Source organism: Humulus lupulus, chromosome 6 (assembly GCF_963169125.1).
Source record: "Humulus lupulus chromosome 6, drHumLupu1.1, whole genome shotgun sequence".
NCBI classification, from domain to species: Eukaryota; Viridiplantae; Streptophyta; class Magnoliopsida; order Rosales; family Cannabaceae; genus Humulus; species Humulus lupulus.
In genome coordinates this window covers 56922064-56947705 of record NC_084798.1, presented here as the reverse complement: position 1 = coordinate 56947705, position 25642 = coordinate 56922064, and positions in this window count along the sequence as shown.

The following is a 25642-nucleotide window of genomic DNA, read 5'->3' as shown; positions in this document are numbered from 1 at the left end:
TGACTTTCTGACTAATGGCTCCCTAGGACTGTCTCGGATTGTGCTACACAGATATATCACAAACATATCATATTTATCACATTCATGCCCTCAACGGGCTTAAATCGCAAGCATACCCCTAATATCCAAACGAGGCCCACATGCATATTTAATTCAACTAAACATGCATCTCTATCACATATTAACATAAATTCACATATTATAACAATAATTCACTTATTGCCCTCCAGGCACACTAATCGAGGCCCTAAGCCTTATTAGCAAATTTGGGTCGTTACAACTATCCCCTCCTTACAAAAATTTCGTCCTCGAAATTACCTGAATAACTCAGGATACCGCTCCTGCATCTCAGATTCCAATTCTCACGTCGCCTCCTCAACCTTGCTGTTCCTCCACAGCACTTTCACCAAGGCGATGGTCTTGCTCCGCAAGACTTTGTCCTTCTGGTCGAGAATCTGAATTGGTTTCTCCTCATAAGATAAATCTTGATCCAGCTCCAAATTTTCGTAACTCAGAACGTGCGTCAAGTCTGACACATACTTCCGGAGCATGGACACGTGAAACACGTCATGGACCCCTGATAAGGCTGGAGGCATTACCATTCTATAGGCTACCTCCCCAACCCATTCTAGAATCTCAAAGGGGCCAAAAAACCTAGGGCTCAGCTTGCCCTGAACACCAAACCGTCTCACTCCCTTCAAGGGTGAAACCCTAAGAAACACATGGTCACCAACCTAGAACTCCACACTCCTGCATATCAGGTCTGAATAACTCTTCTGACGACTCTGGGAGGCGAGCATTCGAGCTCTAATCTTCTCAACTGCCTCATTGGTCTTTTGAAACATCTCAGGACCTAAATACCTCTTCTCACCTATCTCATCCCAATGGATAGGTGATCTGCACTTCCTCCCATAGAGCATCTCATACGGAGCCACTCCGATAGTCACCTGATAGTTGTTGTTATACGAGAACTCAATCAAAGGAAGATACTTACTCCAAGATCCCCCAAAATCTAGCACACAGACTCGTAGTAGTCTTCTAGTATCTGAATCGTCCTCTCAGTCTGTCCATCTATCTGAGGATGATAAGTGGTACTAAACCGTAACTGTGTGCCCATAGCCTTCTGCAGACTTTCCCAGAAGTTGGAGGTGAAGGTGGGGTCCCTGTCGGATACTATCGACCTTGGTGCCCCATGCAGTCGAACAATCTCCTTCACATATAGCTCAGCATACTGCTCCACAGTATAAGTCATCCTGAGTGGTAAAAAGTGGGCGGACTTGGTATACCTATCCAAAATCACCCACACTGAATCATGCTATCCTACGGTCTTTGGCAACCCAACTATGAAGTCCATGGCGACATCTTCCCATTTCCACCCTGGAATCCCTAGAGGCTACAGCAACCCTGCTGGCCTCTGATGTTCAACCTTGACCTGCTGACACGTTAAGCACTTGGCCACATAATCCACCACATCCATCTTCATGCCTGACCACTAGTACAAAGCTCTTAGGTCTTGGTACATCTTCGTCGTAGCCGGATGCAAGGAATAGGGAGTGGTATGCAGTTCATCCAGAATCTCTCGCCGGATATCTGCATCCATCAGAACACAAATCCGACCCTTATATCTCAGTAACCCCATCTTCGAAATAGAAAAGTCCTTGGCCGCTCTGACCAAGACGTTCTCCCTGTAACCCCTCAACTGGGAATCATTCTCCTGAGTCTCCCTGATCCTCTCAAGGAGCGTAGACTGAAGAGTGATGTTGACTAACCGACCAACCACCAACTCTATACCCGTTCTAGTCATCTCCTCTGCTAGCTCCTCGGATAACTATCTCAAACTGAACAGCTGTCTTGGGCCCTTCCGGCTCAAGGCATCAGCAACTATGTCAGCCTTTCCAGAATGGTACAGGATATCATAATCGTAATCCTTGACCAACTCCAACCACCGTCTCTGGCGCATATTCAGATCCTACTGAGTGAAGAAATACTTCAAACTCTTATGATCAGTGTATATCTCGCACTTCTCACCATATAAATAATGTCTCCAAATCTTAAGTGCGAACACCACCGCTGCCAATTCTAAATCATGCATGGGATTTCTCTGCTCATATTCCTTTAACTGTCTCGATGTGTAGGCTATCACCTTCCCCGCTTGCATCAATACACACCCCAAACCCTGTCTGGAAGCATCACAATAAACCACAAACTTCTCATTATTTATCGGCAAACTCAACAATGGCGCTGTGATCAACTGTCGCTTCAACTCTTTAAAATTGTTCTCACATCGGTCTGTCCAAACATACTTTGTCTTCTTCTTTGGCAATTTTGTCAACGGCGTAGCTATTCTGGAGAACCCCTCAACAAACCGCCGATAATACCCTGCCAACCCCAGAAAACTCCTCACTTCAGAAACACTGCTCGGTCTAGGCCAGTCCCTGACTGCTTCAATCTTATTTGAGTCAACCAGAATCTCCTCCTTACTGACGATGTGGCCAAGAAATGTAACTTGTGGTAACCAGAACTCACACTTGCTGAACTTAGCGTATAACTTATGCTCTCTTAACCGCTGCAATACCAAACGTAGATGCTCCTCGTGCTCTGTCTCTGACTGTGAGTACACCAGAATATCATCAATGAACACAATCACAAACTTGTCTAAATAATCCTTGAAAACCTTATTCATCATGTCCATAAAAGATGTTGGGGCATTGGTTAATCCAAAGGACATAACCAGGAATTCATAGTGCCCATGCCTCATGCGGAAAGCGGTCTTTGGTATGTCCTCCTCTTTGATCCTTAACTGATGGTAACCTGACCGGAGATCTATCTTAGAGAACACTGTTTTTCCCTGCAACTGGTCAAACAAATCATCAATCCTAGGCAGTGGGTACTTATTCTTGATGGTCAACTTGTTCAACTCCCTATAATCAATACACATCCTGAGAGATCCATCCTTCTTCTTAACAAACAACACCGGAGCACCCCACGGCAAGAAACTCGATCTAATGAACCCCAAATTCAGTAGCTCCTGCAACTGGATCTTCAACTCCTTCAACTTTGCCGGAGTCATTCGATAAGGTGTCCTAGATACTGGCTCCGCTCCTGGTACCAACTCTATAACAAAATCAATCTCTCGCTGCAGCGGCAGCCCTGGCAGATCTGCTGGAAATAAATCTGGGAACTCGCATACCAATCTGGTCTCCCCTGGTCCAACTGACACAACCTTAGAGGTATCCACAACACTCGCTAGGAATCCTATGAAACCTCCCTGCATCAGGTCCTTAGCCTTTAATGTCGAAATCATAGGTACCCGTGGTCCACCAGCTGTTCCCACAAATACAAAGGGTACCTCCCCTTCTGGCTCAAAAGTCACCATCCTGCGCTTACAGTCAATTGTCGCCCCATACTTTGATAACCAATTGATCCCTATGATCATATCAAAGTCATCCATCACAAGCTCAATCAAATCAGCAAATAATTCCCTACCATCTACCTCTACTGGTAAAGCTCTAATCCACCTCCTAGAGACTACCAGTTCCCCAGTCGACAATAAGGTCTGAAAACCCCTAGCATACAGAACACTAGGTCTACACAGCTGATCTATCACTCTAGCAGACACAAACAAGTGGGTAGCCCCAGAATTAAACAATGCAGTATAAGAGGAACTAGCACTAGAGATCTGACCTGTCACAACTGAGGGGCTAGCCTCCGCCTCAGTCTAAGTCAAAGTGAACACCCTGGTAGGAGCGAGACTGTTGCCTTATTTTGGCTCCTCCTTCCTGGCTTGTGGGCAGTCCTTCTTTAGATGGTTGGCACTCCCACTGATAAAGCAAGCCCTAATCCTAAAATCACCCTGATGTCATCATCTGCACCAAGGAGACATTGGAAAGCTCCTTCAGTTGTCACTTCCGCCCTGATGGCCACTAAAACCACCCCATGCCCTCCTATCAGAACTGGGAGGAACAAAGGAATCTGGGGCCTTCCTCTTCTACTCACCGGAGCCACTACCCCGGCTGGATCCAATAAAAGGAGGCACTGTCCTCCTAGCATCGTGCCTAATAGCGCTCTCTCTCCAAATCTGGTCCTCGGGTCAGCTGTAAGGGCCTTGTCTACCACCTGAGCGTAAGTAGTAGTCCCTGGATCAAATGTGATCTTCACATCACGGGCGATCATAACATTCAATCCCCGTACAAACCTGTCCCTTCTTGTCGCATCTGTCGACACTAGGTCTGGCGCAAACTTCGCTAAACGATCGAACTTCAGAGCATACTCTGTCACGGTCATCCGGTTCTGAGTTAGGTTGATTAACTCATCAACCTTCGCAGCTCGGACTGCCACACTGTAATATTTCTCATTAAAGATACTTATAAATTCTTCCCAGGTCATAATTGTCACATTCCTCCTCTGAACCACTACATCCCACCAGATGCGGGAGTCTTCTCTGAACATGTAGCTTGCACAAGCTACCCTTTCGTTCCCTTCAACCCTCATGAAATCAAGAATAGAGGAGATCATATTCATCCACAGCTCCGCCTGCAGTGGGTCTAGTCCACCCTCAAAGGTGGGAGGATGATGTTTCTTGAACCACTCATATAAGGGTTCCCACTTATTCTCCACAACAAGTTGAACTAGCGTTGGTGCCATAACCTGCTGAATCGACAACCCTGTAACCTGTGGAGAGGCCTGCTACCTTAGCTGGCAAAGTTCTTCCTCTATTTGTGGCAGTCTTGCCTCCATCTCGGCAAACATCTGTTGCCAATTCTGTGGGGCAGGTGGAGGGTCCTGACCCTGGTTATCATTCTCGGCCCGACTGCCGGGGAGTCTAGATGATTGACGAGGCATCTCAACAAATATGCCTACAACCAATGACACCGCTCATCAGGCATGATAACAACATCCAAACCACCTCCCAATCACATCAGTCAACCATAAGCAACAATCCACATAACACTCAAATAACATATAACACACAATGGGCCATGCCCTGACATCATGCATACATTAAATCATTCATCATGATCTATATCAAATAAGCAGGCAAACAGGGCATTTAAGCACATATTTCAACATAATGGTCAATCATACCAACCAACCCTGAGTCGAGCTTGCAACTGACAGCGATCGTACATGTTCGGTCATTCTCCAGAAACCATAAGCCTTGGCTCGCTCTGATACCAAGTTGTAACGCCCTACTACCTTAGAGTTGTTACTAAGTGAGTTTAAAATGTGCAACTAACTCGCTAAACAAGATTTTAGGACAAAAGTGTAATTAAATCATAATCAGAGTCATAAACTTAAGAATAAACCTTTAAAGTTACAAAAAAATTAACATTGGGGATCCCAAAACATTGTTTAGAAGTATTTACAACTCAAAATATAACCAAAGTCGACTAAACGACAAAATTCAGGTTTTGTACAAACATCTCCCAAAAACACCCCTAGCCGTGGCAGCCAAACAGACCGAACATGTACGCGCCGCCCGTCCCACTCGCCATACTCAAGGTTGATCGACCCTCCCTTTGCCTTTACTTGCACCATAGAGCACCCGTGAGCCGAAGTCCAGCAAGAAAACCCTCACAAGCAGATGATAAACGCATATCAAACACTTAATATTAAAATCAAGCCAACACCAGGTTATACAAGTGTGGCCATGCCGTCCCAGGCACTTAACCAGGCCCTGGGTTCGCGGTCTAAACTGTAAGGATATCCCAGGTATCCCTTGGGGTCTCACCCTGGAAACTCGCACTCCGCGTGCTAAACGCTGCACCCGGCCCCTTGCCGTTCTCAGCCTTCACCGTTCCTTTCCCGGCCATCGTCATTCCATTATTAATACATACATGTTATATACTAAACAGATATTAAAACACACGTAAATCCAGTCAAAGGGGCCATGCCCCGCAACAAAAACATATAGGGCCAAGCTCTGCAACACAAGCTCTATGGGAAAAGTAGTTTTCTTACCTGTGTCTCGAGCTTTCTAAGCACCGATATTCCGAGCACAATTTCCTAGTCTGAGCCTCGCTGACACCCTAATCACAACGCATTAACAATATTCATCCATCAAGTTCTAATCCATTAAATGACTTTGAGTCATAATTCTAGTCTCCAAAATCTTGAATTCTATCAATCCGAGTGATAAAATCCATCCCGAACCCTAACAATTAGGTTCCCAAGTCAAATCCCACTAAAATCACTGCACCTTAATCTAGGGTCGCGGCCCGCCCCACAAGCATCGCGGCTAGCCTCAAAACCGAGGCTAGACACCTTCTTGGAAGCACACACGGGCCGCGGCATGGTTCGCCAAGCGCTGCGGCGCACCTCGAACTCCATGGTCTCCCAAGGCCTCGCGTGCACATGGGCCGCGGAATGCCCCTCCTAGGGCTGCAGCCCTCGCCTCAAAACCTAGAAAAACACCACTTTCCTTGCATTTCCTTCGAGCCAAACTCCACATATCTCAACCAAAATCACCCCCAACCTCATAATTAAACCCAGAATTCATACTCATGCAACCTAAACATACCAACAAACTCAAGAGCAAATTTCCACACCCATCAAGCAATCAAAACCAGTCCTAGAATTCAAACCATGCATGTCTAAATCCTAACACCCAATATCAACAGAATTCAGCTGTAATCAACATAACTCAACATATTAGAAAGCTTACCTTATACAAAATTGAATCCTCAACTCAGTTCCCTAAGCTCCAAGCCTTAGATTTCTGGTTAGAGTCTCCCAAACTCAGCTCCAATTCCTTAGTTCTTTACTGGTTTTCCTTTAAAATACCACTATGCCTTCAAGTGTGGAAGAGAAAACAGAGTGAGGGAAGAGAAAGTGGGTCGGTTTAGAGAGTTCTAAATGATTCTGGGTTTTGTTTTATTCAACTTAAGTCTATAAGGTTACCTCAAAGCTCGGGGTACCAAAAACGTCCCCCGAGGGCAAAACGGTAAATTTTCCTAATATTCCCTCCTAGACATCCTAACCTAAAATATATCTCCAAATATTTATTTCCAAAACCCGAAAACCCCATAAAATATCTCATACCCGGTATACCCCTCGACTCGCTCGAGTCGGATTCTCAACCCCGTTGTGACTTTCTGACTAATGGCTCCTAGGACTGTCTCAGATTGTGCTACACAGATATATCACAAACATATCACATTTATCACATTCATGCCCTCAACGGGCTTAAATCGCAAACATACCCCTAATATCCAAACAGGGCCCACATGCATATTTAATTCAACTAAACATGCATCTCTATCACATATTAACATAAATTCACATATTATAACAATAATTCACTTATGGCTCTCCAGACACACTAATCAAGGTCATAAGCCTTATTAGCAAATTTGGGTCGTTACAATAGGAAATTTCAAATTGCCCTCACTCGACTGCCTATTTTAGTAGTCAACTAGTGGCTTCTGGATTTTATAAGACTTGCCGTAGTGGCTGGTGAGTAAGCACTATGATGGGGTGAGCCTTAAAATAGGGTCACAGCTTTCTACACGCCAGTACCAAGCAATAAGCCAATTTCTCTATGGGAGGATATCGTAGTTCTGCTCCCACTAGCCTTTTGCTTACGTAGTACACTACTTTTTTACTGTCTTCTTCCTCTCTGATTAAAATAGCACTAGCAGCATACTCTGTTATTGCTAAGTAGATGTACAAAGTTTCTCCTTCGACCGGCTTGGACAAAATTGGCGGTTGTGACATGTGGGCTTTTGGCACCTAAAAGGCTTGTTAGCACTCCTCTGTCCACTCAAATTTTTTGTTGCCTCTAAGTAGATTAAAAAATGGAACACACTTGTCCATAGACTTAGATATGAATCTACTTAGGGAAACTATTCTTCCAGTCAGGCTTTGTACGTCTTTAATTTTGGCAGGTGACTGCATCTCAATCAGTGCTTGAATTTTTTGGGGATTAGCTTTGATTCCTCATGATTTTACTATGAATCCCAAAAATTTCCTTGATCCAACACCAAAGGAATACTTTAGAGGATTCAGCTTCATCTAATATTTGTTCAAGATGTTGAAGCATTCTTGTAAGTCCTTGATGTGTTCTTTGACTTTTCTTGACTTGACTAGCATATCGTCGACATAGACTTCCATGTTATTGCCGATCAACTCTTTAAACATATGGTTGACCAAACGCTGGTAAGTCGCACCAGCATTTTTTAAATCAAAAGGCATTACTTTATAGCAATAAAGTCTCGTATCTGTTCAAAAGCTAATGTGATCTTCATCAGGTGGATGCATACTAATTTGATTATAACCAGAGTATGCATCAATGAACGAAAAAACTTCATGTCCTGATGTAGCATCAACCAAATGGTTGATTCTTGGAAGTGGGAAACAATCTTTTGGACATGCTTTATTAAGGTCTGTGAAATCCACGCATGTCCTCCACTTACCATTTGGCTTGGGAACTAGTGTTAGGAAAATATGTATTTACCTCAATGGAAATAGTAAGATAATACAACTCTATGCAATAATATTACAAATAAATATTGATTGATTGAATAAGATTACAACTCTATAACTGAAAATACAAATAAACTAAAGAACAAGAAGAAGAGAAGAAGAATAGAATAGTGAAAAATACAACTCAAAGAAAAATATTACAAGTAAAGTAAAAGTGCTGGAAATAAAGACAAGAAGATTACAACTCAAAACAAGAAATACAAATAAACTAAATAGAAGAATATTAAGATGAAGAGAAATAGAATAGAACGAAGGAACAAACAAACTAAATAGAAACAACTCTCACTCACACTACCAAAGTGAAGAGTGTTAGGGATCACCAACTTGAACAAGGTTTGAAACCTTTGTCCAAAAGCTTATTTCCCCCTAACTCAAGCACTAAGGGATCTCTCACAGATTATAGGAAATTCTTTCTGGAATTATCAAGCCTCAAGGTGTTTCTAGCCAAGTGCTCTAATGGATAGAAAATGTTGTGCCTTTCAAGTGAGCTATAGGCTCCTATTTATAGAGTTTAGAGACACCCTTTGAAATTCAAATTCCACCAACCCCCATGGCTGTTACCAATGTTTAATTGTATTAATATGGAATTAAAATTGAGATTTGGGAGTTATTTGGGTTTTTGGAACCGTTCAACACATTTGGAAAAAAAAACTGAAAAATTGGCCTGAAATGCACCTGTGGCTGCGGCCAGGGACATCAGTGGCTGCGGCCAGGGACATCAGTGGCTGCGGCCAGGGACATCAGTGGTCGCGGCCACTGCTCTCTGTCCCCCAAGCCGCAGCCACAGCCCAGTTTCAGTACTTGAAAATGTGTTGTTTTTCCAAATGGTTCCAAACCCTCCCAAATGATTTTGTAACTCCCAAAACACATTATTGGGGTTAAAAGCATATCTCTAATAGCCATTTCACATATGGCTTTATGAAATTCATCTCAATATTGTGTAACACCAAATTTACACAATAAAGGGTAATATTTGGAAGTTACAAATTTGTAACACCAAATATGTTACATTATTTGGATATATCTCATATATCTAAATATTGTAACTCTCTATTATATGTTACAATATGTGACACTCTTTGTCACATTTATTTAATCTAAAACATTATATTATAAAATAATATAACATTTCCCCACTAGATTAAATAGTTATCTATTGTAACACTTATTTAATCAATCATTATATTTTGAAATATAACATATCCCCCACCTGATTAAATAAGAACTCTCTCTTATAGGAGTCATTGCATTAGTGCATAAAGCAAAGTGTTTTTCAACTTGAACTTTACTATAGTGTAATTATCACAAAATTTGTCGAAAATTTGGTTGCACTAGGCACTGAACCATCTTTTCATGATAACAAATCGGTGATAACACACACACCTTTGCGATGTTCACTTGAGACCTCTATGTCTCGCTTTGCACCGTTAATGGGCATGTGCACTTTCCATTCATGGATGTTCTTGAGAATACTCCCAATTTTCATGAGAGGCGGCACCACCTCTAGGTCCATATAGGTAGAATTTTTATAGTATTTTGTTACCAAAAATACTTGTCTTCACAAGACTGAATTCTAAAAAACCTTTCGGTTTTACACACAAGTACTCAATATCACAGATGGGACATGTTTTGAGTACAACTAATATTCACTTGATTGACTTGTTGTTACCTATTGAACCTAACACTAGTTAAATAACTAGTGTTAAGATAGGTTACCATCAATCATGAATCTCTTTAGGGAGTTTAAGTCCCATCCCTCGAGATGATGCAGCCATTAAATCCCTCGTTAGTGGCTTAGTGAAAGGATCCGCCAGATTTTCACTTGTTCTCACATAGGATATTGAGATGACTCCTCTTTGAATCAATTATCTTACATATCCATGTCTTAGACTAATGTGTCTAGACTTCCCATTATACACTCCGCTGTATGCTCTAGCCAATGTCGCTTGGCTATCACAATGTATCGATATAGTAGATACATTCTCTTTGATTAGGGGAATCTCTATTGTTATCCAAAAAGCAGGTGTGGATGACGTGGCAAACATTTTTAACACGTGGCTGACACATGGCAGAGGTTCTGTTCGACCATCGACCAGGGAGATTCCCCTGACACAGCATTTGGGTTTTATATACAACCAGCTTGGTCGTGTACTTCGTATATTTTGAGATAATCTTGTACAGTTGTAATCATATCCAAGATTATCTCCCATGATACCTGATTATCCGATTAGTTAGGAAAAAATATCTGTAACTAATTCATGTAACCCTCCTTGAGCCTATAAATAGATAGAAATAGCTCAAGGAATGGACTTTTGGCTGATTTTGGGTTTATGCTTTAGAAGAGAATTTTGGCTATTATCTTTCGGTTGTATTACTCATCCCTCTAAGGCTTGTGAAACTCGAAGAACCCTAGTTCTTTGATCACTCCTTTGAGAATCAAGATCAATAATAGCTTAAGTGGACGTAGGTCATTACCAATTCGTGGGGCTGAACCACTATAATTTGTTGTGTCGTTTATTTTTCTTTCCATTAGATTAATTTCAATACTTTCTATCACATCAAGCATTTGACTCCGTGTCAGTTGACCAAAACAAGGGCCAACATTCTGGTGCTTTCATTGAGAGCTTGAGACGAAGTGGTTGAAGTACTAATGGCAAAGACACCCAGGAAGATTGGGCAGGCTGCTGACGCTGCACCATCTCAACCTCATCCTACGAACATGGCTGAGAATGAGCCACACTTGGAGTTTGATGAGGACGAACTGGACTCTGAAACGCTGAGAACTACTCTGGGATTATTGCAAGAGGAATTGGCCAATCCGAGGGCCATTCAAGAAAGTGTTGCGGATACCATGGCGCGACCTCAAAGAGGTCCCAATCCTAGCCCCAAATGGGCCACCTCAAAGAGGTCCCAATCCTAGCCCTTCGCTCCAGCCATTAAGCCCTCAAAGGCCGGAGCAGCCACCAATGCTTCAGGATGATGTCCCACCTAGGGACCCTGAGACGCAGCCTCCATTCCAGGTTGGTCGAGGCAATCCCCCATATCCAAGGCAGAATAGGGTCGGGCAGCAGCCCCGTAGCCCTAGACGCCCGAGGGGTGAAGAACCGCACCCACCGAGCAGGGGGCAGTGTCCTTCTGGCAACAAAAGGAACTCAAAGACAGGCTCTGCGGTTAAGGGCCCCCCATGGCATGATAATGCACGGGGACCTACCGACCAGCGCAGGCCTCCCCTTAACGCTCGGGAAAATCCAGCCCAAGGGGGCAACCGAGGAAACAGTCGGTCCCACCATAGCCAATCGAGGTTCAGAGATAGCCACGGCTACAATGAGGCCGACTCAGGCAAAGGGAACGCTGGTCGGAGGAACAAGGAGAGAGGTGGAGGCAGAAGCCCCCCACCTAGAGAAAATCGACATGCAGGACATAATGCTAGAGGGCAGCCCAGACAAAACAACGTCTTTAGCCGGCTCGGAGCCAGCGAGCAGCGGCGAAGAGATGACGATCTAAGGGATGTACTCAACGACCGCTGAGAACGGCACGACGAGTACATTTCCCCGGCACCAGAACCCCCGGCAATTCCTGAGGCCGTTCAGGCCCAAATAGATGCCCTGAACCAAGCAGTGCAACAGCTGGTCAGGGGAAGAACGTCTCATATCGAGTATGACAGGAGAAGGGGCACTCCTTTCATACAAAGGATCGCAATGGCTAAAACCCCCAGTAAGTTTAAAATTCCCACACTTCCGAACTTTGACGGGTATGGTGACTCGGTATCTCATGTCAACAAATTTGAGATACAAATGGACATTCAGAAGGTGTCCGAAGACGCTCGATGCAGGATCTTCCCTGCAACACTTTCTGATGCTGCACAGGAGTGGTTCTTTAAGTTCCCTCCTGCAAGTATTGTATCTTGGGAGATGTTCATATAGGAGATTTACGGAAAATTCTACGCGGGTCGTGTGCACCCAACTGAGGCAAACTAGCTGGTCAAGATACGCCAGCAAGAAGGAGAACCACTGAAAGATTATGTCCAGCGTTTTATGCGAGCAGCAACTAGGGCCAAAATAGTGGGAGATGAAGGCAAAATGATGGCCCTAACTGCAGGAGTTAGGCGCTGTATGCCTCTTTGGAGTAGCCTCAGGAAGCATGGGGTTAAAACTACCCAGGAATTTTCGGATCGAGCTGATCGATACATCAAGCTCGAGGATGCAATTGCCAGCGAGGGAAAGACCCCAAATAAAGATAAGGGGACTGAAGACCCTGCCAAAGCCGCCAATGGGTCAAATCCCAACGGCAACGACAAAGGCAATGAGAATGGAAACGGAAAGAGAGGGGGGAAGAGACCCCATAACGAACCCTCTACCTCCGAGAGTAAGCGCTCTAAGGGCAATTGTTATGAGCAAAGGTTCACCAACTACACCACCCCTTGTCGAGTCTTGAGCAGAGGTGTATCAAGCCACAAGGTCCAGTGTGCCTTACAAAAGACCTGCTCCCATTCGAAAGGATATTTCAAAAAGGGATACAACCAAGTTCTGTCATTTTCACAACGATTACGGACACGATACGAACGAGTGTAACCAGCAGAAGAATGAAATCGAGTTCCTTATTAGACAAGGACACTTGAGGAGATACGTGCGGGTCGTGGGAGCTTCCCAACGAGAGGCTCCAGGTGGTAACGAGCAGGCGCCTACACGCCAACGCTCGGCACCTTTACAGCCTGATCCCGTGGCTGGCACCTTACTCACCATCTGTGGAGGCCCGCACCTTGTGGGAAACAGCAGAAAGGCAAGGGAACGATACGCTCAGACCCTACGTCACGACCAGGACATCGAGATGATGACTGTGGAGGATCGGGCATCAAAGAAGGCTCGAACAGAGGATGGTGCAATAACTTTCTCTGATAATGATGCCCAGCATGTCCGGTTCCCACATTCCGATCCGCTGGTCGTGGATGTTCAGATTGCCAACATGATGATGAAAAGAGTATTGGTCGATACAGGAAGTTCAGTTAACATCCTGTATAAATCTTCGCTGGAACGGATGAAGTTGTCCGTCAAGGACTTAGAGCCCTGCAACCAAACAATTTATGGTTTCTTCGGTGAGGGACTCGCTCCAACAGGGTCAATTAGGCTTCCAGTAACAGCAGGAACTGCGCCCGCCACTAGGACACTACTCACTACTTTTATAGTAGTTGATTGTTCTTCGGCCTACAATGCAGTAATTGGAAGGCCAATATTGGTTGACCTTCCGGCCATCACCTCTATATGGCACCTGGCCATGAAATTCCCAACAGATGCAGGGATAGGATGTGTATTGGGAAACCAGAGGGAAGCCAGGGAATGCTACAATGCCTCAATTACCAAGGCCAAGAAGTGGGTGCCAAGGAGTATTCCTCCTAAAGAGCTACAAATGGCTATCGATGTACAAGCCCAATCAGGTGATGAAGTCACCATATAGGGTGTTGCCCAAAGTGAGGATAGAGATTTAGATCCTCGCTTTGGGGATGTTGAGGAGGATATAGGACCTGTCGAGGACCTTGAAGAAGTCCAACTCGACGAAGAACATCCGACCAGAGTTGTGAAGGTTGGCAAAAACTTAGAGACAACAACTAAATATGCACTGGTGGAATTTTTGAGGAAGAACCAGGAAGTTTTTGCCTGGTCACATAAAGACATGGTTAGGATAGATCCTGCAGTCATCAGCCATGTCCTGAATGTTGACAAAAGCTTTCCACTCGTGCAACAGAAAAGGTGCCTGCTCGATAAAGACAGATCAAAAGCCTTAAAGGAAGAAGTTGAAAGATTGAAGGAGAATGGGTTCATCAAGGTGGCGTTTTATCCATCATGGGTCTCTAATCCAGTACTAGTTCCTAAGCCGAATGGCAAATGGCGGACCTATGTGGATTTCACAGACCTTAATAAAGCCTGTCCTAAAGATTGCTTCCCACTCCCAAGGATCGACCAGCTGGTCAATGCAACTGCAGGCCATGAGATCCTCTCCTTCATGGATGCATACTCAGGGTACAATCATATTAGTATGCATCCCCCTGACGAGGATCACACTAGCTTTCGGACGGATACAGGGCTATCCTGTTACAAAGTAATGCCCTACAGATTGAAAAATGCTGGTGCGACTTACTAGCGACTAGTTAACCACATGTTTAAGGAGTTGATCGGGGTGAACATGGAGGTGTACATTGATGACATGCTGGTGAATTCAAAAAAGGCAGAAGGACATGTGAAGGATTTACAAGAGTGTTTCAATGTTCTGAACAAATATCAAATGAAGCTAAATCCTCTCAAATGTTCCTTCGGAGTAGGATCAGGGAAGTTCTTGGGGTTCATTGTCAATTCAAGAGGAATCGAGGCTAATCCCAAAAAGATCAAGGCCCTGATCGATATGAAATCGCCAGTAAAGATCAAAGATGTGCAAAGTTTGACTGGAAGGATTGCCACGCTCAGTAGATTTATTTCAAAATCAACAGATAAGTGCGTCCCTTTCTTTAATCTACTTAGGGGAAACAAGAAGTTCGAGTGGACTGAAGACTGCGAACAGGCTTTCCAAGCCTTAAAAGCCCACATGGCGCAGCCTCCCGTCTTATCAAAGCCTGTAGATGGGGAAACTTTGTTCATATAACTGGCGATCACCGAATATGTTGTTAGCGCGGTGTTAGTGAGAGAATAAGAAGGCGTACAAAAGGCGGTGTATTATGTGAGCAAGAGGTTAATCGGAGCCGAATTGAGATATCCTCCCATTGAAAGATTAGCCTATTGCCTAATTTTGGCCTCAAGGAAGTTACGCCCTTACTTTCAAGCCCATCCAATCACAGTCTTGACTGACCAGCCCCTTCGGCAAGTTTTGCAAAAGCCAGAGGCTGCTGGTCGTTAGTTGAAATGGGCAGTCGAACTCGGGCAGTTCGATATAACATACTCACCGCGAGCAGCAATAAAAGGACAAGTCTTGGCTGATTTCATTGCCGAATTCACTGAACTCCCAGACAGCGAGCAGGGTGAAAAGCCTAGTGCGCCTGAGCCTCAAGTTGAAGCTCCTTCGTGGAAACTATTCACAGACGGATCATCCAACAAAACTCACGCAGGAGCAGGAGTAATATTGATAACGCCAGAAGGACATCGATTTCACTGCGCAATTAGGTTTGATTTCACCACTTCAAACAACGAAGCTGAGTATGAAGCCCTACTTGCTGGGTTAAGGTTAGCCAAAGACATGAACATAAAAGTGTTGGATATCTACAATGATTCATAGCTGGCAGTGAATCAGGTCTTAGGGGAGTACCAAGCACGAGGCCTAAAAATGGTGGCTTATCTTAACAAAACAAAAGATCTGTTGGTGTAATTTGAAAAATATACCCTCCAGCAAATACCTCGAGATCAGAATTCAAACGCAGATGCCTTAGCCAAACTCGCGAGTGCAAAAGATGCTGACACTTTAAATATAGTGCCAGTTGAGCAGCTACGCACACCCAGCATATGAGCAGATGAAACCAATATGGAGGTCCAGTTGGCAGATACATGGATGGCACCATACTTGGGGTATCTCACGAGCGGTATACTACCAACGGATAGAAACAAAGCCAGGACCCTTCAAAGACAGGCTGCTAGGTATATCCTTGTCGATGGTATTCTATATCGAAGAGGATACTCAATGTCACTGCTCAGGTGTGTTACGCCAGAAAAGGCTAAAGAGCTGATGAAGGAAGTACATGAACGCTTCTGTGGAGACTACGCTGGGGGGCAGAGCTTATCAAAGAAGATTCTAAGGCAGGGTTATTTCTAGCCGACAATGAACGAAGACTCGATGGAGTTTGTGCAAAAATGTGATAAGTGTCAGAGGTTTTCCAAGATCCCACGGGCAGCTCCTAATGAGTTAAAGCAAATGCAAATTCCATGGCCCTTCGCAGTATGGGGTATAGATTTAATCGGGTCCTTGCCAACAGGAAAAGGTGGGGTGAAATACGCAGTGGTGGCTGTCAACTACTTCACCAAATGGGCCGAGGCTGAGCCACTCGCAACCATAACAACAAAGAAAGTACTTGATTTTGTCATCAAAAACATTATTTGTTGATATGGATTGCCAAGAAAGATTGTTTCAGACAATGGCAACCAGTTTGATAGTGACGTGTTCACAGACTTCTGCGAAAGACATGGCATCATCAAGAGCTTTTCTTCAGTTGCTCATCCGCAAGCAAATGGTCAAGTCGAAGCAGTAAATAAGACATTGAAAGATACCTTGAAAAAAAGGCTCGAGGAAGCTAAAGGAGCATGGCCATAGCAGCTGCCTGAAGTCCTCTGGTCGTATAGAACTTCTCACCGAACAGCAACAAGTCATACCCCATTTTCCTTAGCATAAGGGTATGAGGCTATGTTTCCTGTCGAGTTAGATCCGCCCTTGCATCGCAGAATCACATATGACCAAGACCAAAATAGCCAACTGTTGCTGGAGTCCCTAGACCTGATCGAGGAGAAACGAGAAAAAGCCCAACTCCAAGTAGCTACGTACCAGCAAAAAGTCGCTCGATATTTTAACTCCAAAGTAAAAGAAAGAAAGTTCAGTGTCGGAGACTTAGTACTTCGAAGAGTTTTCTTAAACACCCACGACCAAGCTCCTGGAGTACTCGGACCAAACTGGGAAGGACCTTACCAGATTGAAGAAGTCCTTCATCCAGGAACTTACAAACTTACACGCTTAAATAGAGATCTCGTTCCGCGTTATTGGAATGGAGAACACCTGCGCAAGTATTATCAGTAAATAGTCCTTCTTAAAGGACTGGCTTGTATTAATTTTTACTTTTTACAAGTTTTGAAAAAGGGTTAGTCATGTTATATGGCTAATCGATTATAAGTGTAAGATCTTTCAAGGATCACTCATAAAGACATGTTTAACCCATTTAAATATGAGAATTATAAGGGATTGTGTGCAGCCAGTCATTCTTGCCAAACTTTGTAATTTTTTACAAGTATTTGTTCATTACGTGTGTTGTTTTGCTGTATTATAAGTTTTACATTTTATATCAAGCAGTAATGTTCGTACAGGTTGTGGTCAAGGCAAGTGACCAAGGACCTAAAGCTCCTCGATCACTTGGGGGGCATATAAGGTGCATAGAAAGCAAAGCATACCAAGAGGTATGTAAACACATGAGCAAAATAAGTGAAAGCATGCTACGGTACTTAGAGTATTTTTCAAATTTTGTATTTTGTTAAATCAAGCCAAAGTACTATGCTAAGTTCGGTCATGCGAACAGATGTTATAATAAAGGAAAAATATTATAATATCAAAGGAATCCTTTTACACCGTGAGCAGTACTGCTCGGATGTAAATGTAAATGTTAAGTTAAAAGGAAAAGTTGCCCATGCAGCAATAAGAAAATAAATATTGTCTTAACATCATGACCTGTGGGTCATGTAAGGAAAAGAAAATAAAATAAATAAAAAACAAGCTAAGGAGCAGCGGGAGGATCTTGGGGAGCATCTTGGTTAACTGCGTCTTCTGCAGCTTCCCCTCCATCCATCCCCGTGGCCAGCGAAATCTCGGGGGAGGCAGGAACTCTGGCCCTTTCTTCAGCAGCCAGTCGAGCAGCACAGCAAGCCAACTCAGCTTTCCTGGCATCCTTTGGAAGGTAGCCAAAATTGGCACTTTGATTATGCTTCCAGAAGTCGTAGAAACATTGAAGTATCACATTCTTGTACCTTTCCAGGTGCTTGGCGTTCGTGAGCTTGAGTTGCTCCACTTGGCTCTTGAGGCTTGCAATGCTCCTGTCCTTCGCAAGATTTTCCTCCTGGAACCTTTTGACTTTGCACCAATGGATTCGGCTGGCCTCCTGGTATTCCTCTCTCTGTTTTCTAGCACTTTCCAAAGAGGCTTATTTCTCCACCAGATCCGCAGCCAAAGAATCCCTCTGCTGGGTCACCACTTCCAGCTCTCCCGCGTGCCTTGCCTCCGCGGCTTAAAGCTCCTCCATTAGCTTCGACTCCCTAGCACAGGACTGCTCGACGCTTGCACCCGTGTGGGCGCGAGTAGCCGTCATGGTTAGCATTGCCTACAATCAAAGAATAAAAGTTAGACTAACTTTAAAAAGGAAAATCAAGACCATGAGCACAAAAGAGAAGGAAGATTACTTACACTAGCCACTTCATTGAGGGCTCTATTGAGCATCTGGTTGACCCCCATTGTTTCTGCTTCAGCCATGGCCTCTTTGCAGTGGTCATGCTTAAGAATTTGAGCAAGGTGATCCTTGGCCAACCTTAGGGCGCGGCCCGATATTTTAGCCCCAGGGGGAACACCCTCAACTTGTTGAGTCTGTTCAGTAGGGGCTGGAGGTGAAAGAGTCGTGGCAGTAGGAGAAGGTGGAGGCGGAATTTCCTGCTCATGAGGAGTAGGAGGCTGGACAGATGTATGAATAGAGGACCCATCCGTCGAAGGATTGGTGGCTCAATTCCTCTTAGCCGAAGGCATCTAACTGGGCTCCCCGTTATGTTTCCTAGTCAATTTCTTCTTTCGAACCAAGGGAACTTCTTCTTCCTCCTGAGTGCTGTACATATCGAAGACGTTTGCAGAAGCCATTTCTGCAAAAGAGGTAAACATGCGGACAGTAGGCCAAAAATAGATGACAAGTTATGTTGCATCAGAAAAGAAATAAAGAAAATTACAAAGTCAAATACCCGAGCTATTACTACTGGTCGCTATACTATTGACTCTACTAGTCATACACTCACTCTCTGGCATGAAGAAGTCTGGCCCTAGGTTTGGAGCATATGTAAAATTGCTGTCCCTGTCGAACAAATGACAGGGAATTGGCAAGTTATCTAAGAGTGAAATAACTATACCGTTTTCTTCAGAGGACTCATCTAAGTCTATGACAGGCTCGGCTGCCTTTTGTTTTCCCTTTCCTTGGGGGGGCAGAAGACCTTTTTGCTGGGGGAGTGCCAACAGGTTCCCTGATTGTAACCCCAGTCGGTCTCTGTCGAGGAGGAGACACCGGTGGTTGCTGTTCGGGATTTTCCTCGGCAATGGCACTTCCTACCGCAGGTTCCCTCACATCCTGGTGAGGGGCCAGGAGGCCAACTAGCCTCAAGTTGGCCTTGATGACCAGGGATTTGATGCTCTTCTCAACGTCCGTCATGCTGGCCAACATGGAAGACCTCAACACCATGTCTGGTGTTGGGTCTAGTCGCAACCATGGGCCTGAAAAACACAAGAAGTTTCAAAAAAATGCAAGGAAAATTGCTAAGTAAAAACAGCGACCAGTGGAAAAAGACTTTTACCTCCTCAAGTGAAGGCCAGGTTATTCGCGACCATGTCAGGCATGAGGAAATACTCCTGACTGTATTTCCCCACGTTTGAAATGTGGGTTGTGTCACTCGGGAAGGTTCGGTTGGTCTCCTGGTGACAAAAGTCAAAGAACCCCGTACCAGATTATTGAGGGTTGGACTTAAGGTCAAAAAGCTAATTGACCTCGTGGGGGGTAGGCTCTGGCCATTTCTTGTGGTTATAAAGGATATAAAGTGAAGCAAGCATTCTATATCCATTTGGTGTAATTTGGAAGGGGGTGACTCCAAAATAGTTCGCCACCCCCTGGAAGAATGGATGGAGAGGAAGGGTAGCCCCATCCTCTATGTGATATCTCGACCAGGTGCTGTAAACGCCTCCAGGCAAATTCGCCCGCTCATCCGCAGTAGGAATTTTGAGGGTTACCCCAGAATGTTCGTACTTTCTGAAGTAGTTGGCTAGCATCCTAGGGGTTACATGACTGAGTGGGGAAAGATACCACTCGACGTTGGGAAGAACTGAATACCGAGGGCGGGCCCTAACTTGGATGTGAGGGTCAGGAACAATATTTTCTCGACCACTGATCGAAGGAAACCCAGCCTGCGAGTCAGGCTGAGCTAGAGGATTTGAAGGGTTTTCAGGATTTTTCTTCTTTTGGGCGGTGGACTTAACACAACCCATTCTAACTGGAGTTAGTTGAGGTCTGGGAGGAGAAATTCTGGAGAAAGGAATCTCGTGGATGCACTAGGCTGGCTGTTCTTTGCCCTCGAGCAGCTGCGCAAGTAGGTCGTCGTCTATCGGCCTCTCACCTCCCCACAAATCTGGCATTAAAAGCTACGAATAGAAAAAGGGGGAGGTGAGAATGAAGAGCCTAAAAAGTTGGTTAGAATAACGCTGCTCGTGTATAAAAGTATAACTTTTATACAGCAGCATTCTAACGAAAACTAAATTTTTCATACGAACAGTTTGAAAAACAGATCAAAAAGTGAAAGTAAAAAGTTTTTTCTGAAAAAGCTTTTTCAACTTCAGTAAGGGCGGGAAAAACCCAGTTTTTCAACTAGCCTAAAAATCGAATTTTTACTTCGATTTTACGTCCTAAATTTATGATCTCGACTAACAAACTGATTCATAACCCCTAAAAGGCAAATATACACTACAATATCTAGCATCACTCAACCAATGCCCTATTTTCATGCATCTCTACCCAAGAACACGGAGCAGTATTAGAACCTAAAAAACTAGCTTAAATCGGCATGCAAAGCAAAGTAAAGGGTTCAAAAGTTCTGAAGCTTACCTATACGAAGATTGTGAAGTCCTGGAGAAATTTCGAGTTTAGGTGTGCGAATAGTAGATTCCTGGAACGACGAAGGATGGTCTTCAAAGAAATTCTGGGTTCTGACTTAGGGGTTCTTGGAAGAGTTCTTGACAGAAAAATAGCTTGTAAAAAGTGAAAAGGAAATTCTTGAAGCTATATATATTGTCTGAGATATGGAAAAAAGAGGTAATCATAAGTTCCCCTTTTTCAAAGCGTGGGGAAGAGTGATAGTCGTCAAAGGTTTGCTTGGGAACCAAAAAGGCATGATTGGACGTGGGTAGGTCACTTTTTCCAAGGAGGCACGAACTACTCTGACAGATTTGGTAGGGTAATCGAATGGTCATTTTCCTAAAAGTTTTTTTATTGCTGGTCGTAATAAATAAACTTAGGGGGCAATGTTATCCAAAAATCAGGTGTGGATGACGTGGCAAACATTTTTAACACGTGGCTGACACCTGGCAGAGGTTTTGTTCGACCATCGACCAGGGAGATTCCCCTAACACAACATTTGGGTTTTATATACGACTAGCTTGGTCGTGTACTCCGTATATTTTGAGATAATCTTGTACAATTGTAATCATATCCGAGATTTTCTCCCATGATACCTGATTATCCGATTAGTTAGGAAAAAATATCTGTAACTAATTCATGTAACCCTCCTTGAGCCTATAAATAGAGAGAAATAGCTCAAGGGATGGACTTTTGGCTGATTTTGGGTTTATGCTTTAGAAGAGAATTTTGGCTATTATCTTTTGGTTGTATTACTCATCCCTCTAAGACTTGTGAAACTCGAAGAACCCTAGTTCTTTGATCACTCCTTTGAGAATCAAGATCAATAATAGCTTAGGTGGACGTAGGTCATTACCAATTCGTGGGGCCAAACCACTATAATTTGTTGTGTCGTTTATTTTTCTTTCCATTAGATTTATTTCAATACTTTCTATCACATCAAGCATTTGACTCCGTGTCAGTTGACCAAAATGAGGGTCAACATCTATCAACAGATCCCTTAACCATTCGGCCTCTTTACCGGTAGCAGCTAGAGCTATAAACTCTGCGTCCATAGTGGAATGAGATATACAGGTTTGTTTCTTGGAACCCCAAGAAATTGCACCTCCACCAAGTAAAAATACCCAACCAGTTGTGGACAAGTTGTCCCCAAGATTGGATATCCAACTTGCATCTGTATATCCTTCTAAAATTGAAGGAAATTCGGAGTAGTGAAGGCTTAGTCCTTTTGTTTTCTTGAGATAACCTAGGACTCTTCCAATTGCCTTCCAGTGATCCACACTTAGATTACTTGTAAACCTACTAAGTTTACTTACCACAAATGCTATATCAGGTCTAGTACATTGGGTAGCGTACATTAGATTCCCTATAGCACTAGCGTACTCCAATTGAGCCACCGATCTTCCTTCATTCTTCTCTAGTTTTATACTATGATCGAATGGAGTATTCGCATCTTTAACCTTGAGATGGTTAAATTTGTTCAATACTTTCTCAACATAGTGGGCTTGCCCTAGCGCAAAACCCCCCACTATGTTTCTTTACTTTGATACCGAGTATGGTATCAACTTCTCCAAGATCTTTCATTTTGAAGGTTGATGATAGAAACATCTTCGTTTCTTCTATCCCTTTCATGCTATTACTTAGAATAAGCATGTCATCCACATATAAGCAAATAATGATCACATATCCCTTACAAGTTTTGGAATACAAACACTTGTCTCCATTGTTATGTCTAAACCCATTAGACATGATGGCTTGATCAAATTTCTCATGCCATTGCTTAGGAGCTTATTTCAATCCATATAAGGATTTTACAAGTCTACAAATGTTATGTTCATATTTTGGTAGGACAAACCCTTTGGGTTGTTCCATATAGACCTCTTCATTGAGGTCACCATTAAGGAATGCCGTTTTGACATCCATTTGATGAACATACAAGTTGTGTATAGAAGCTAAAGCGAACAAAATTCTTATAGAAGTTGTTCTTGCAACAGGCGAATAAGTATTGAAATAATCGATACCCTCTTTTTTCCTAAACCCTTTAGCTACTAATCTAGCTTTAAAGGTTTGGATAGTGTCGTCAGTGTGGTATTTTCTCCTAAATATCCACTTACACCTAATTGGCTTAGACCCCGGTGGGAGGTCTACCAATTCCCAAGTGTTATTGGAAAGAATGGAATCCATCTCATCATTGATGGCTTCTTTCCAAAATGCACTATCTCTCGATTGCATAGCTTCTCTATAAGTCTTAGGATCATCCTCAACGAGAAGTACAATAGGAATTTTCCTAATAACTTCCTCTCTATTTCCTTCTACCATGTAGAACAAAATTCGTTGAGAATCTATCTCATCCACTACTAGACTTTTATGATTTTTAAGCCTTTGAATTCTTCTAGGTTCAAGGGGTTGCTTTACATCCTTTTGAGAATTCTCCTCTTGAGAATCAACTTTGGATGTAGAAGCTTGAGAATTGTTCTCATATAACAAATTCTCCTTTAGAGATTTTGAAGCTTGAGAATTGTTGTCACATAACATATTCTCAAAAAATTCAACTTCTCTAGATTCAATCACAATATTAGACTCTAAGTCTAATAGCCTATAAGCTTTACTATTGTTGGCATAACCAACAAAAGCACACTTTATGGCTCTTGAAGCTAACTTTGTTCTATTAGGTTCGTTTTTCTTGCAATAAGCAAGACACCCCCCACACTTTGAAGTACCCTATGTTGGGTTTTCTTCCTTTCCATAACTCATATGGAGATATCTCATTTTTCTTCATCGATATTCGAATAAGAATGTGACAAGCGGTTAAAAGCGCTTCACCCCATAAGTTGAAGTTCAACTTAGAAAACACCAACATGGAATTTATCATCTCTAGATAAGTCCTATTTTTCCTTTCAGCAACACCATTGTGTTGTTGTGTATAAGGTGCAGTGTACTCATGAATTATACCATTTTCTTCACAAAATGTATTGAATTCATTAGAGAAGTACTCTCCTCCTCTATGACTTCTTAGCACCTTAATCTTTTTATTTAGTTGATTTTCAACTTCTAATTTATACAATTTAAAAGCATCAAAAGTTTTATCTTTATGCTTTAAAAGAAAAACATCGGTATATCTACTAAAATCATCTATAAACGTAAGAAAATACCTTTTACCACCTCTAGTTAAAACACCATTTAATTCACAAAGATCACTATGGATTAAACCTAGTAAATTAGATGATCTTTCTACACTAGGAAATGGTTTCTTAATCATTTTTTCCTTAACACATGTTTCGCATTTACCATAGTTTTTAATATTACATGCAATCATACCACATTTTACTACTCTTTTCATGGTTGAAAAACCTATATGCGATAGTCTAAGATGCCACAAAAATAAAGAATCATACTCAACAATATAGGCGGAATTAGCATTTTTATTGATAACATTGAAAGTTACATCATTGGTGCGCAATTTAACCATACCCTCACAAGAGTACCCCTTTCCCAAAAATACATTTGATTTGGTAAGTATAAGTTTATCGGACTCAAAAACGTCTTTAATGCCGGGCTTGCCAAGAAAATCACCACTTACCAAGTTTCTACTCATTTCGGGAACATAAAGTACATTCACTAATGTAACTTTCTTGCCGGATGTGAAAAAGACTTCAATGGTACCTATGCCAAGTACCTTGGATTTGTCCTCATTGCCCATTTGAATCTCATGGTTGCCCTTTGACTCTTCAAAGGTCTTGAACAATGATTTGTCATAGGTGACATGGACGGTGGCACATGTATCATACCACCACCCTTTCACCTTGCCTTGGACCGCAGTCACCTCACTAAGAGTAGCAACTATGTTTTCCTCTTGAGTTACATTCACCTTAGGTCCTTGTTGGTCTTTTCTATGTCTACACTCTCTAGCATAGTGACCATTTTTCCCACACACAAAGCAAGGACCTTTTTCTCCCTTAAACTTGTTTGGGTTGGTTTTTGGACCCAAAGGTTTCTCGTTACCCTTTTTCCCTTTGTTTTTGGGATGTTTTGGTTGTGACACCGCATTTTCTTTGGAAGTCTCTCCATTAGACCCCTCCACAAGTTTATCTCTACATATCGATTCCTCTTCTATTCGAATATGCTTTTGGATTTCCTCCAAAGAATAATCCTCATTTTTATGAAGGATTCTTTTCCTATAGCTCTTCCAAGTTGGTGGTAATTTAGCCACTATAGCACCAACTTGAAAGGCCTCGAGAAGCTCAATCTTTAAAACTTTCAGTTTGTTAATAATTATTTTCAATTCATGAATTTGAGGAAGAATAGGTTTATCACCAAAAAATTTGAAATCAAAGTATTGAGATATCAAAAACTTTTTGGTGCCTTCCTCTTCCGCCTTGAACTTTTTCTCAAGTGCATCCCATATCTCCTTGGCCGATTTGGTCTCGGTGTAGAGGTCATAGAGCCTATCGGATAGGGCGTTGAGGATATGACCCCTACAAAAGAGATTGTCCTCCTTCCTCTTCCTTCTTTTCTCCACCTCCTCGGGAGTGTCCTTGTCAGATAGTGTTGGGAGAG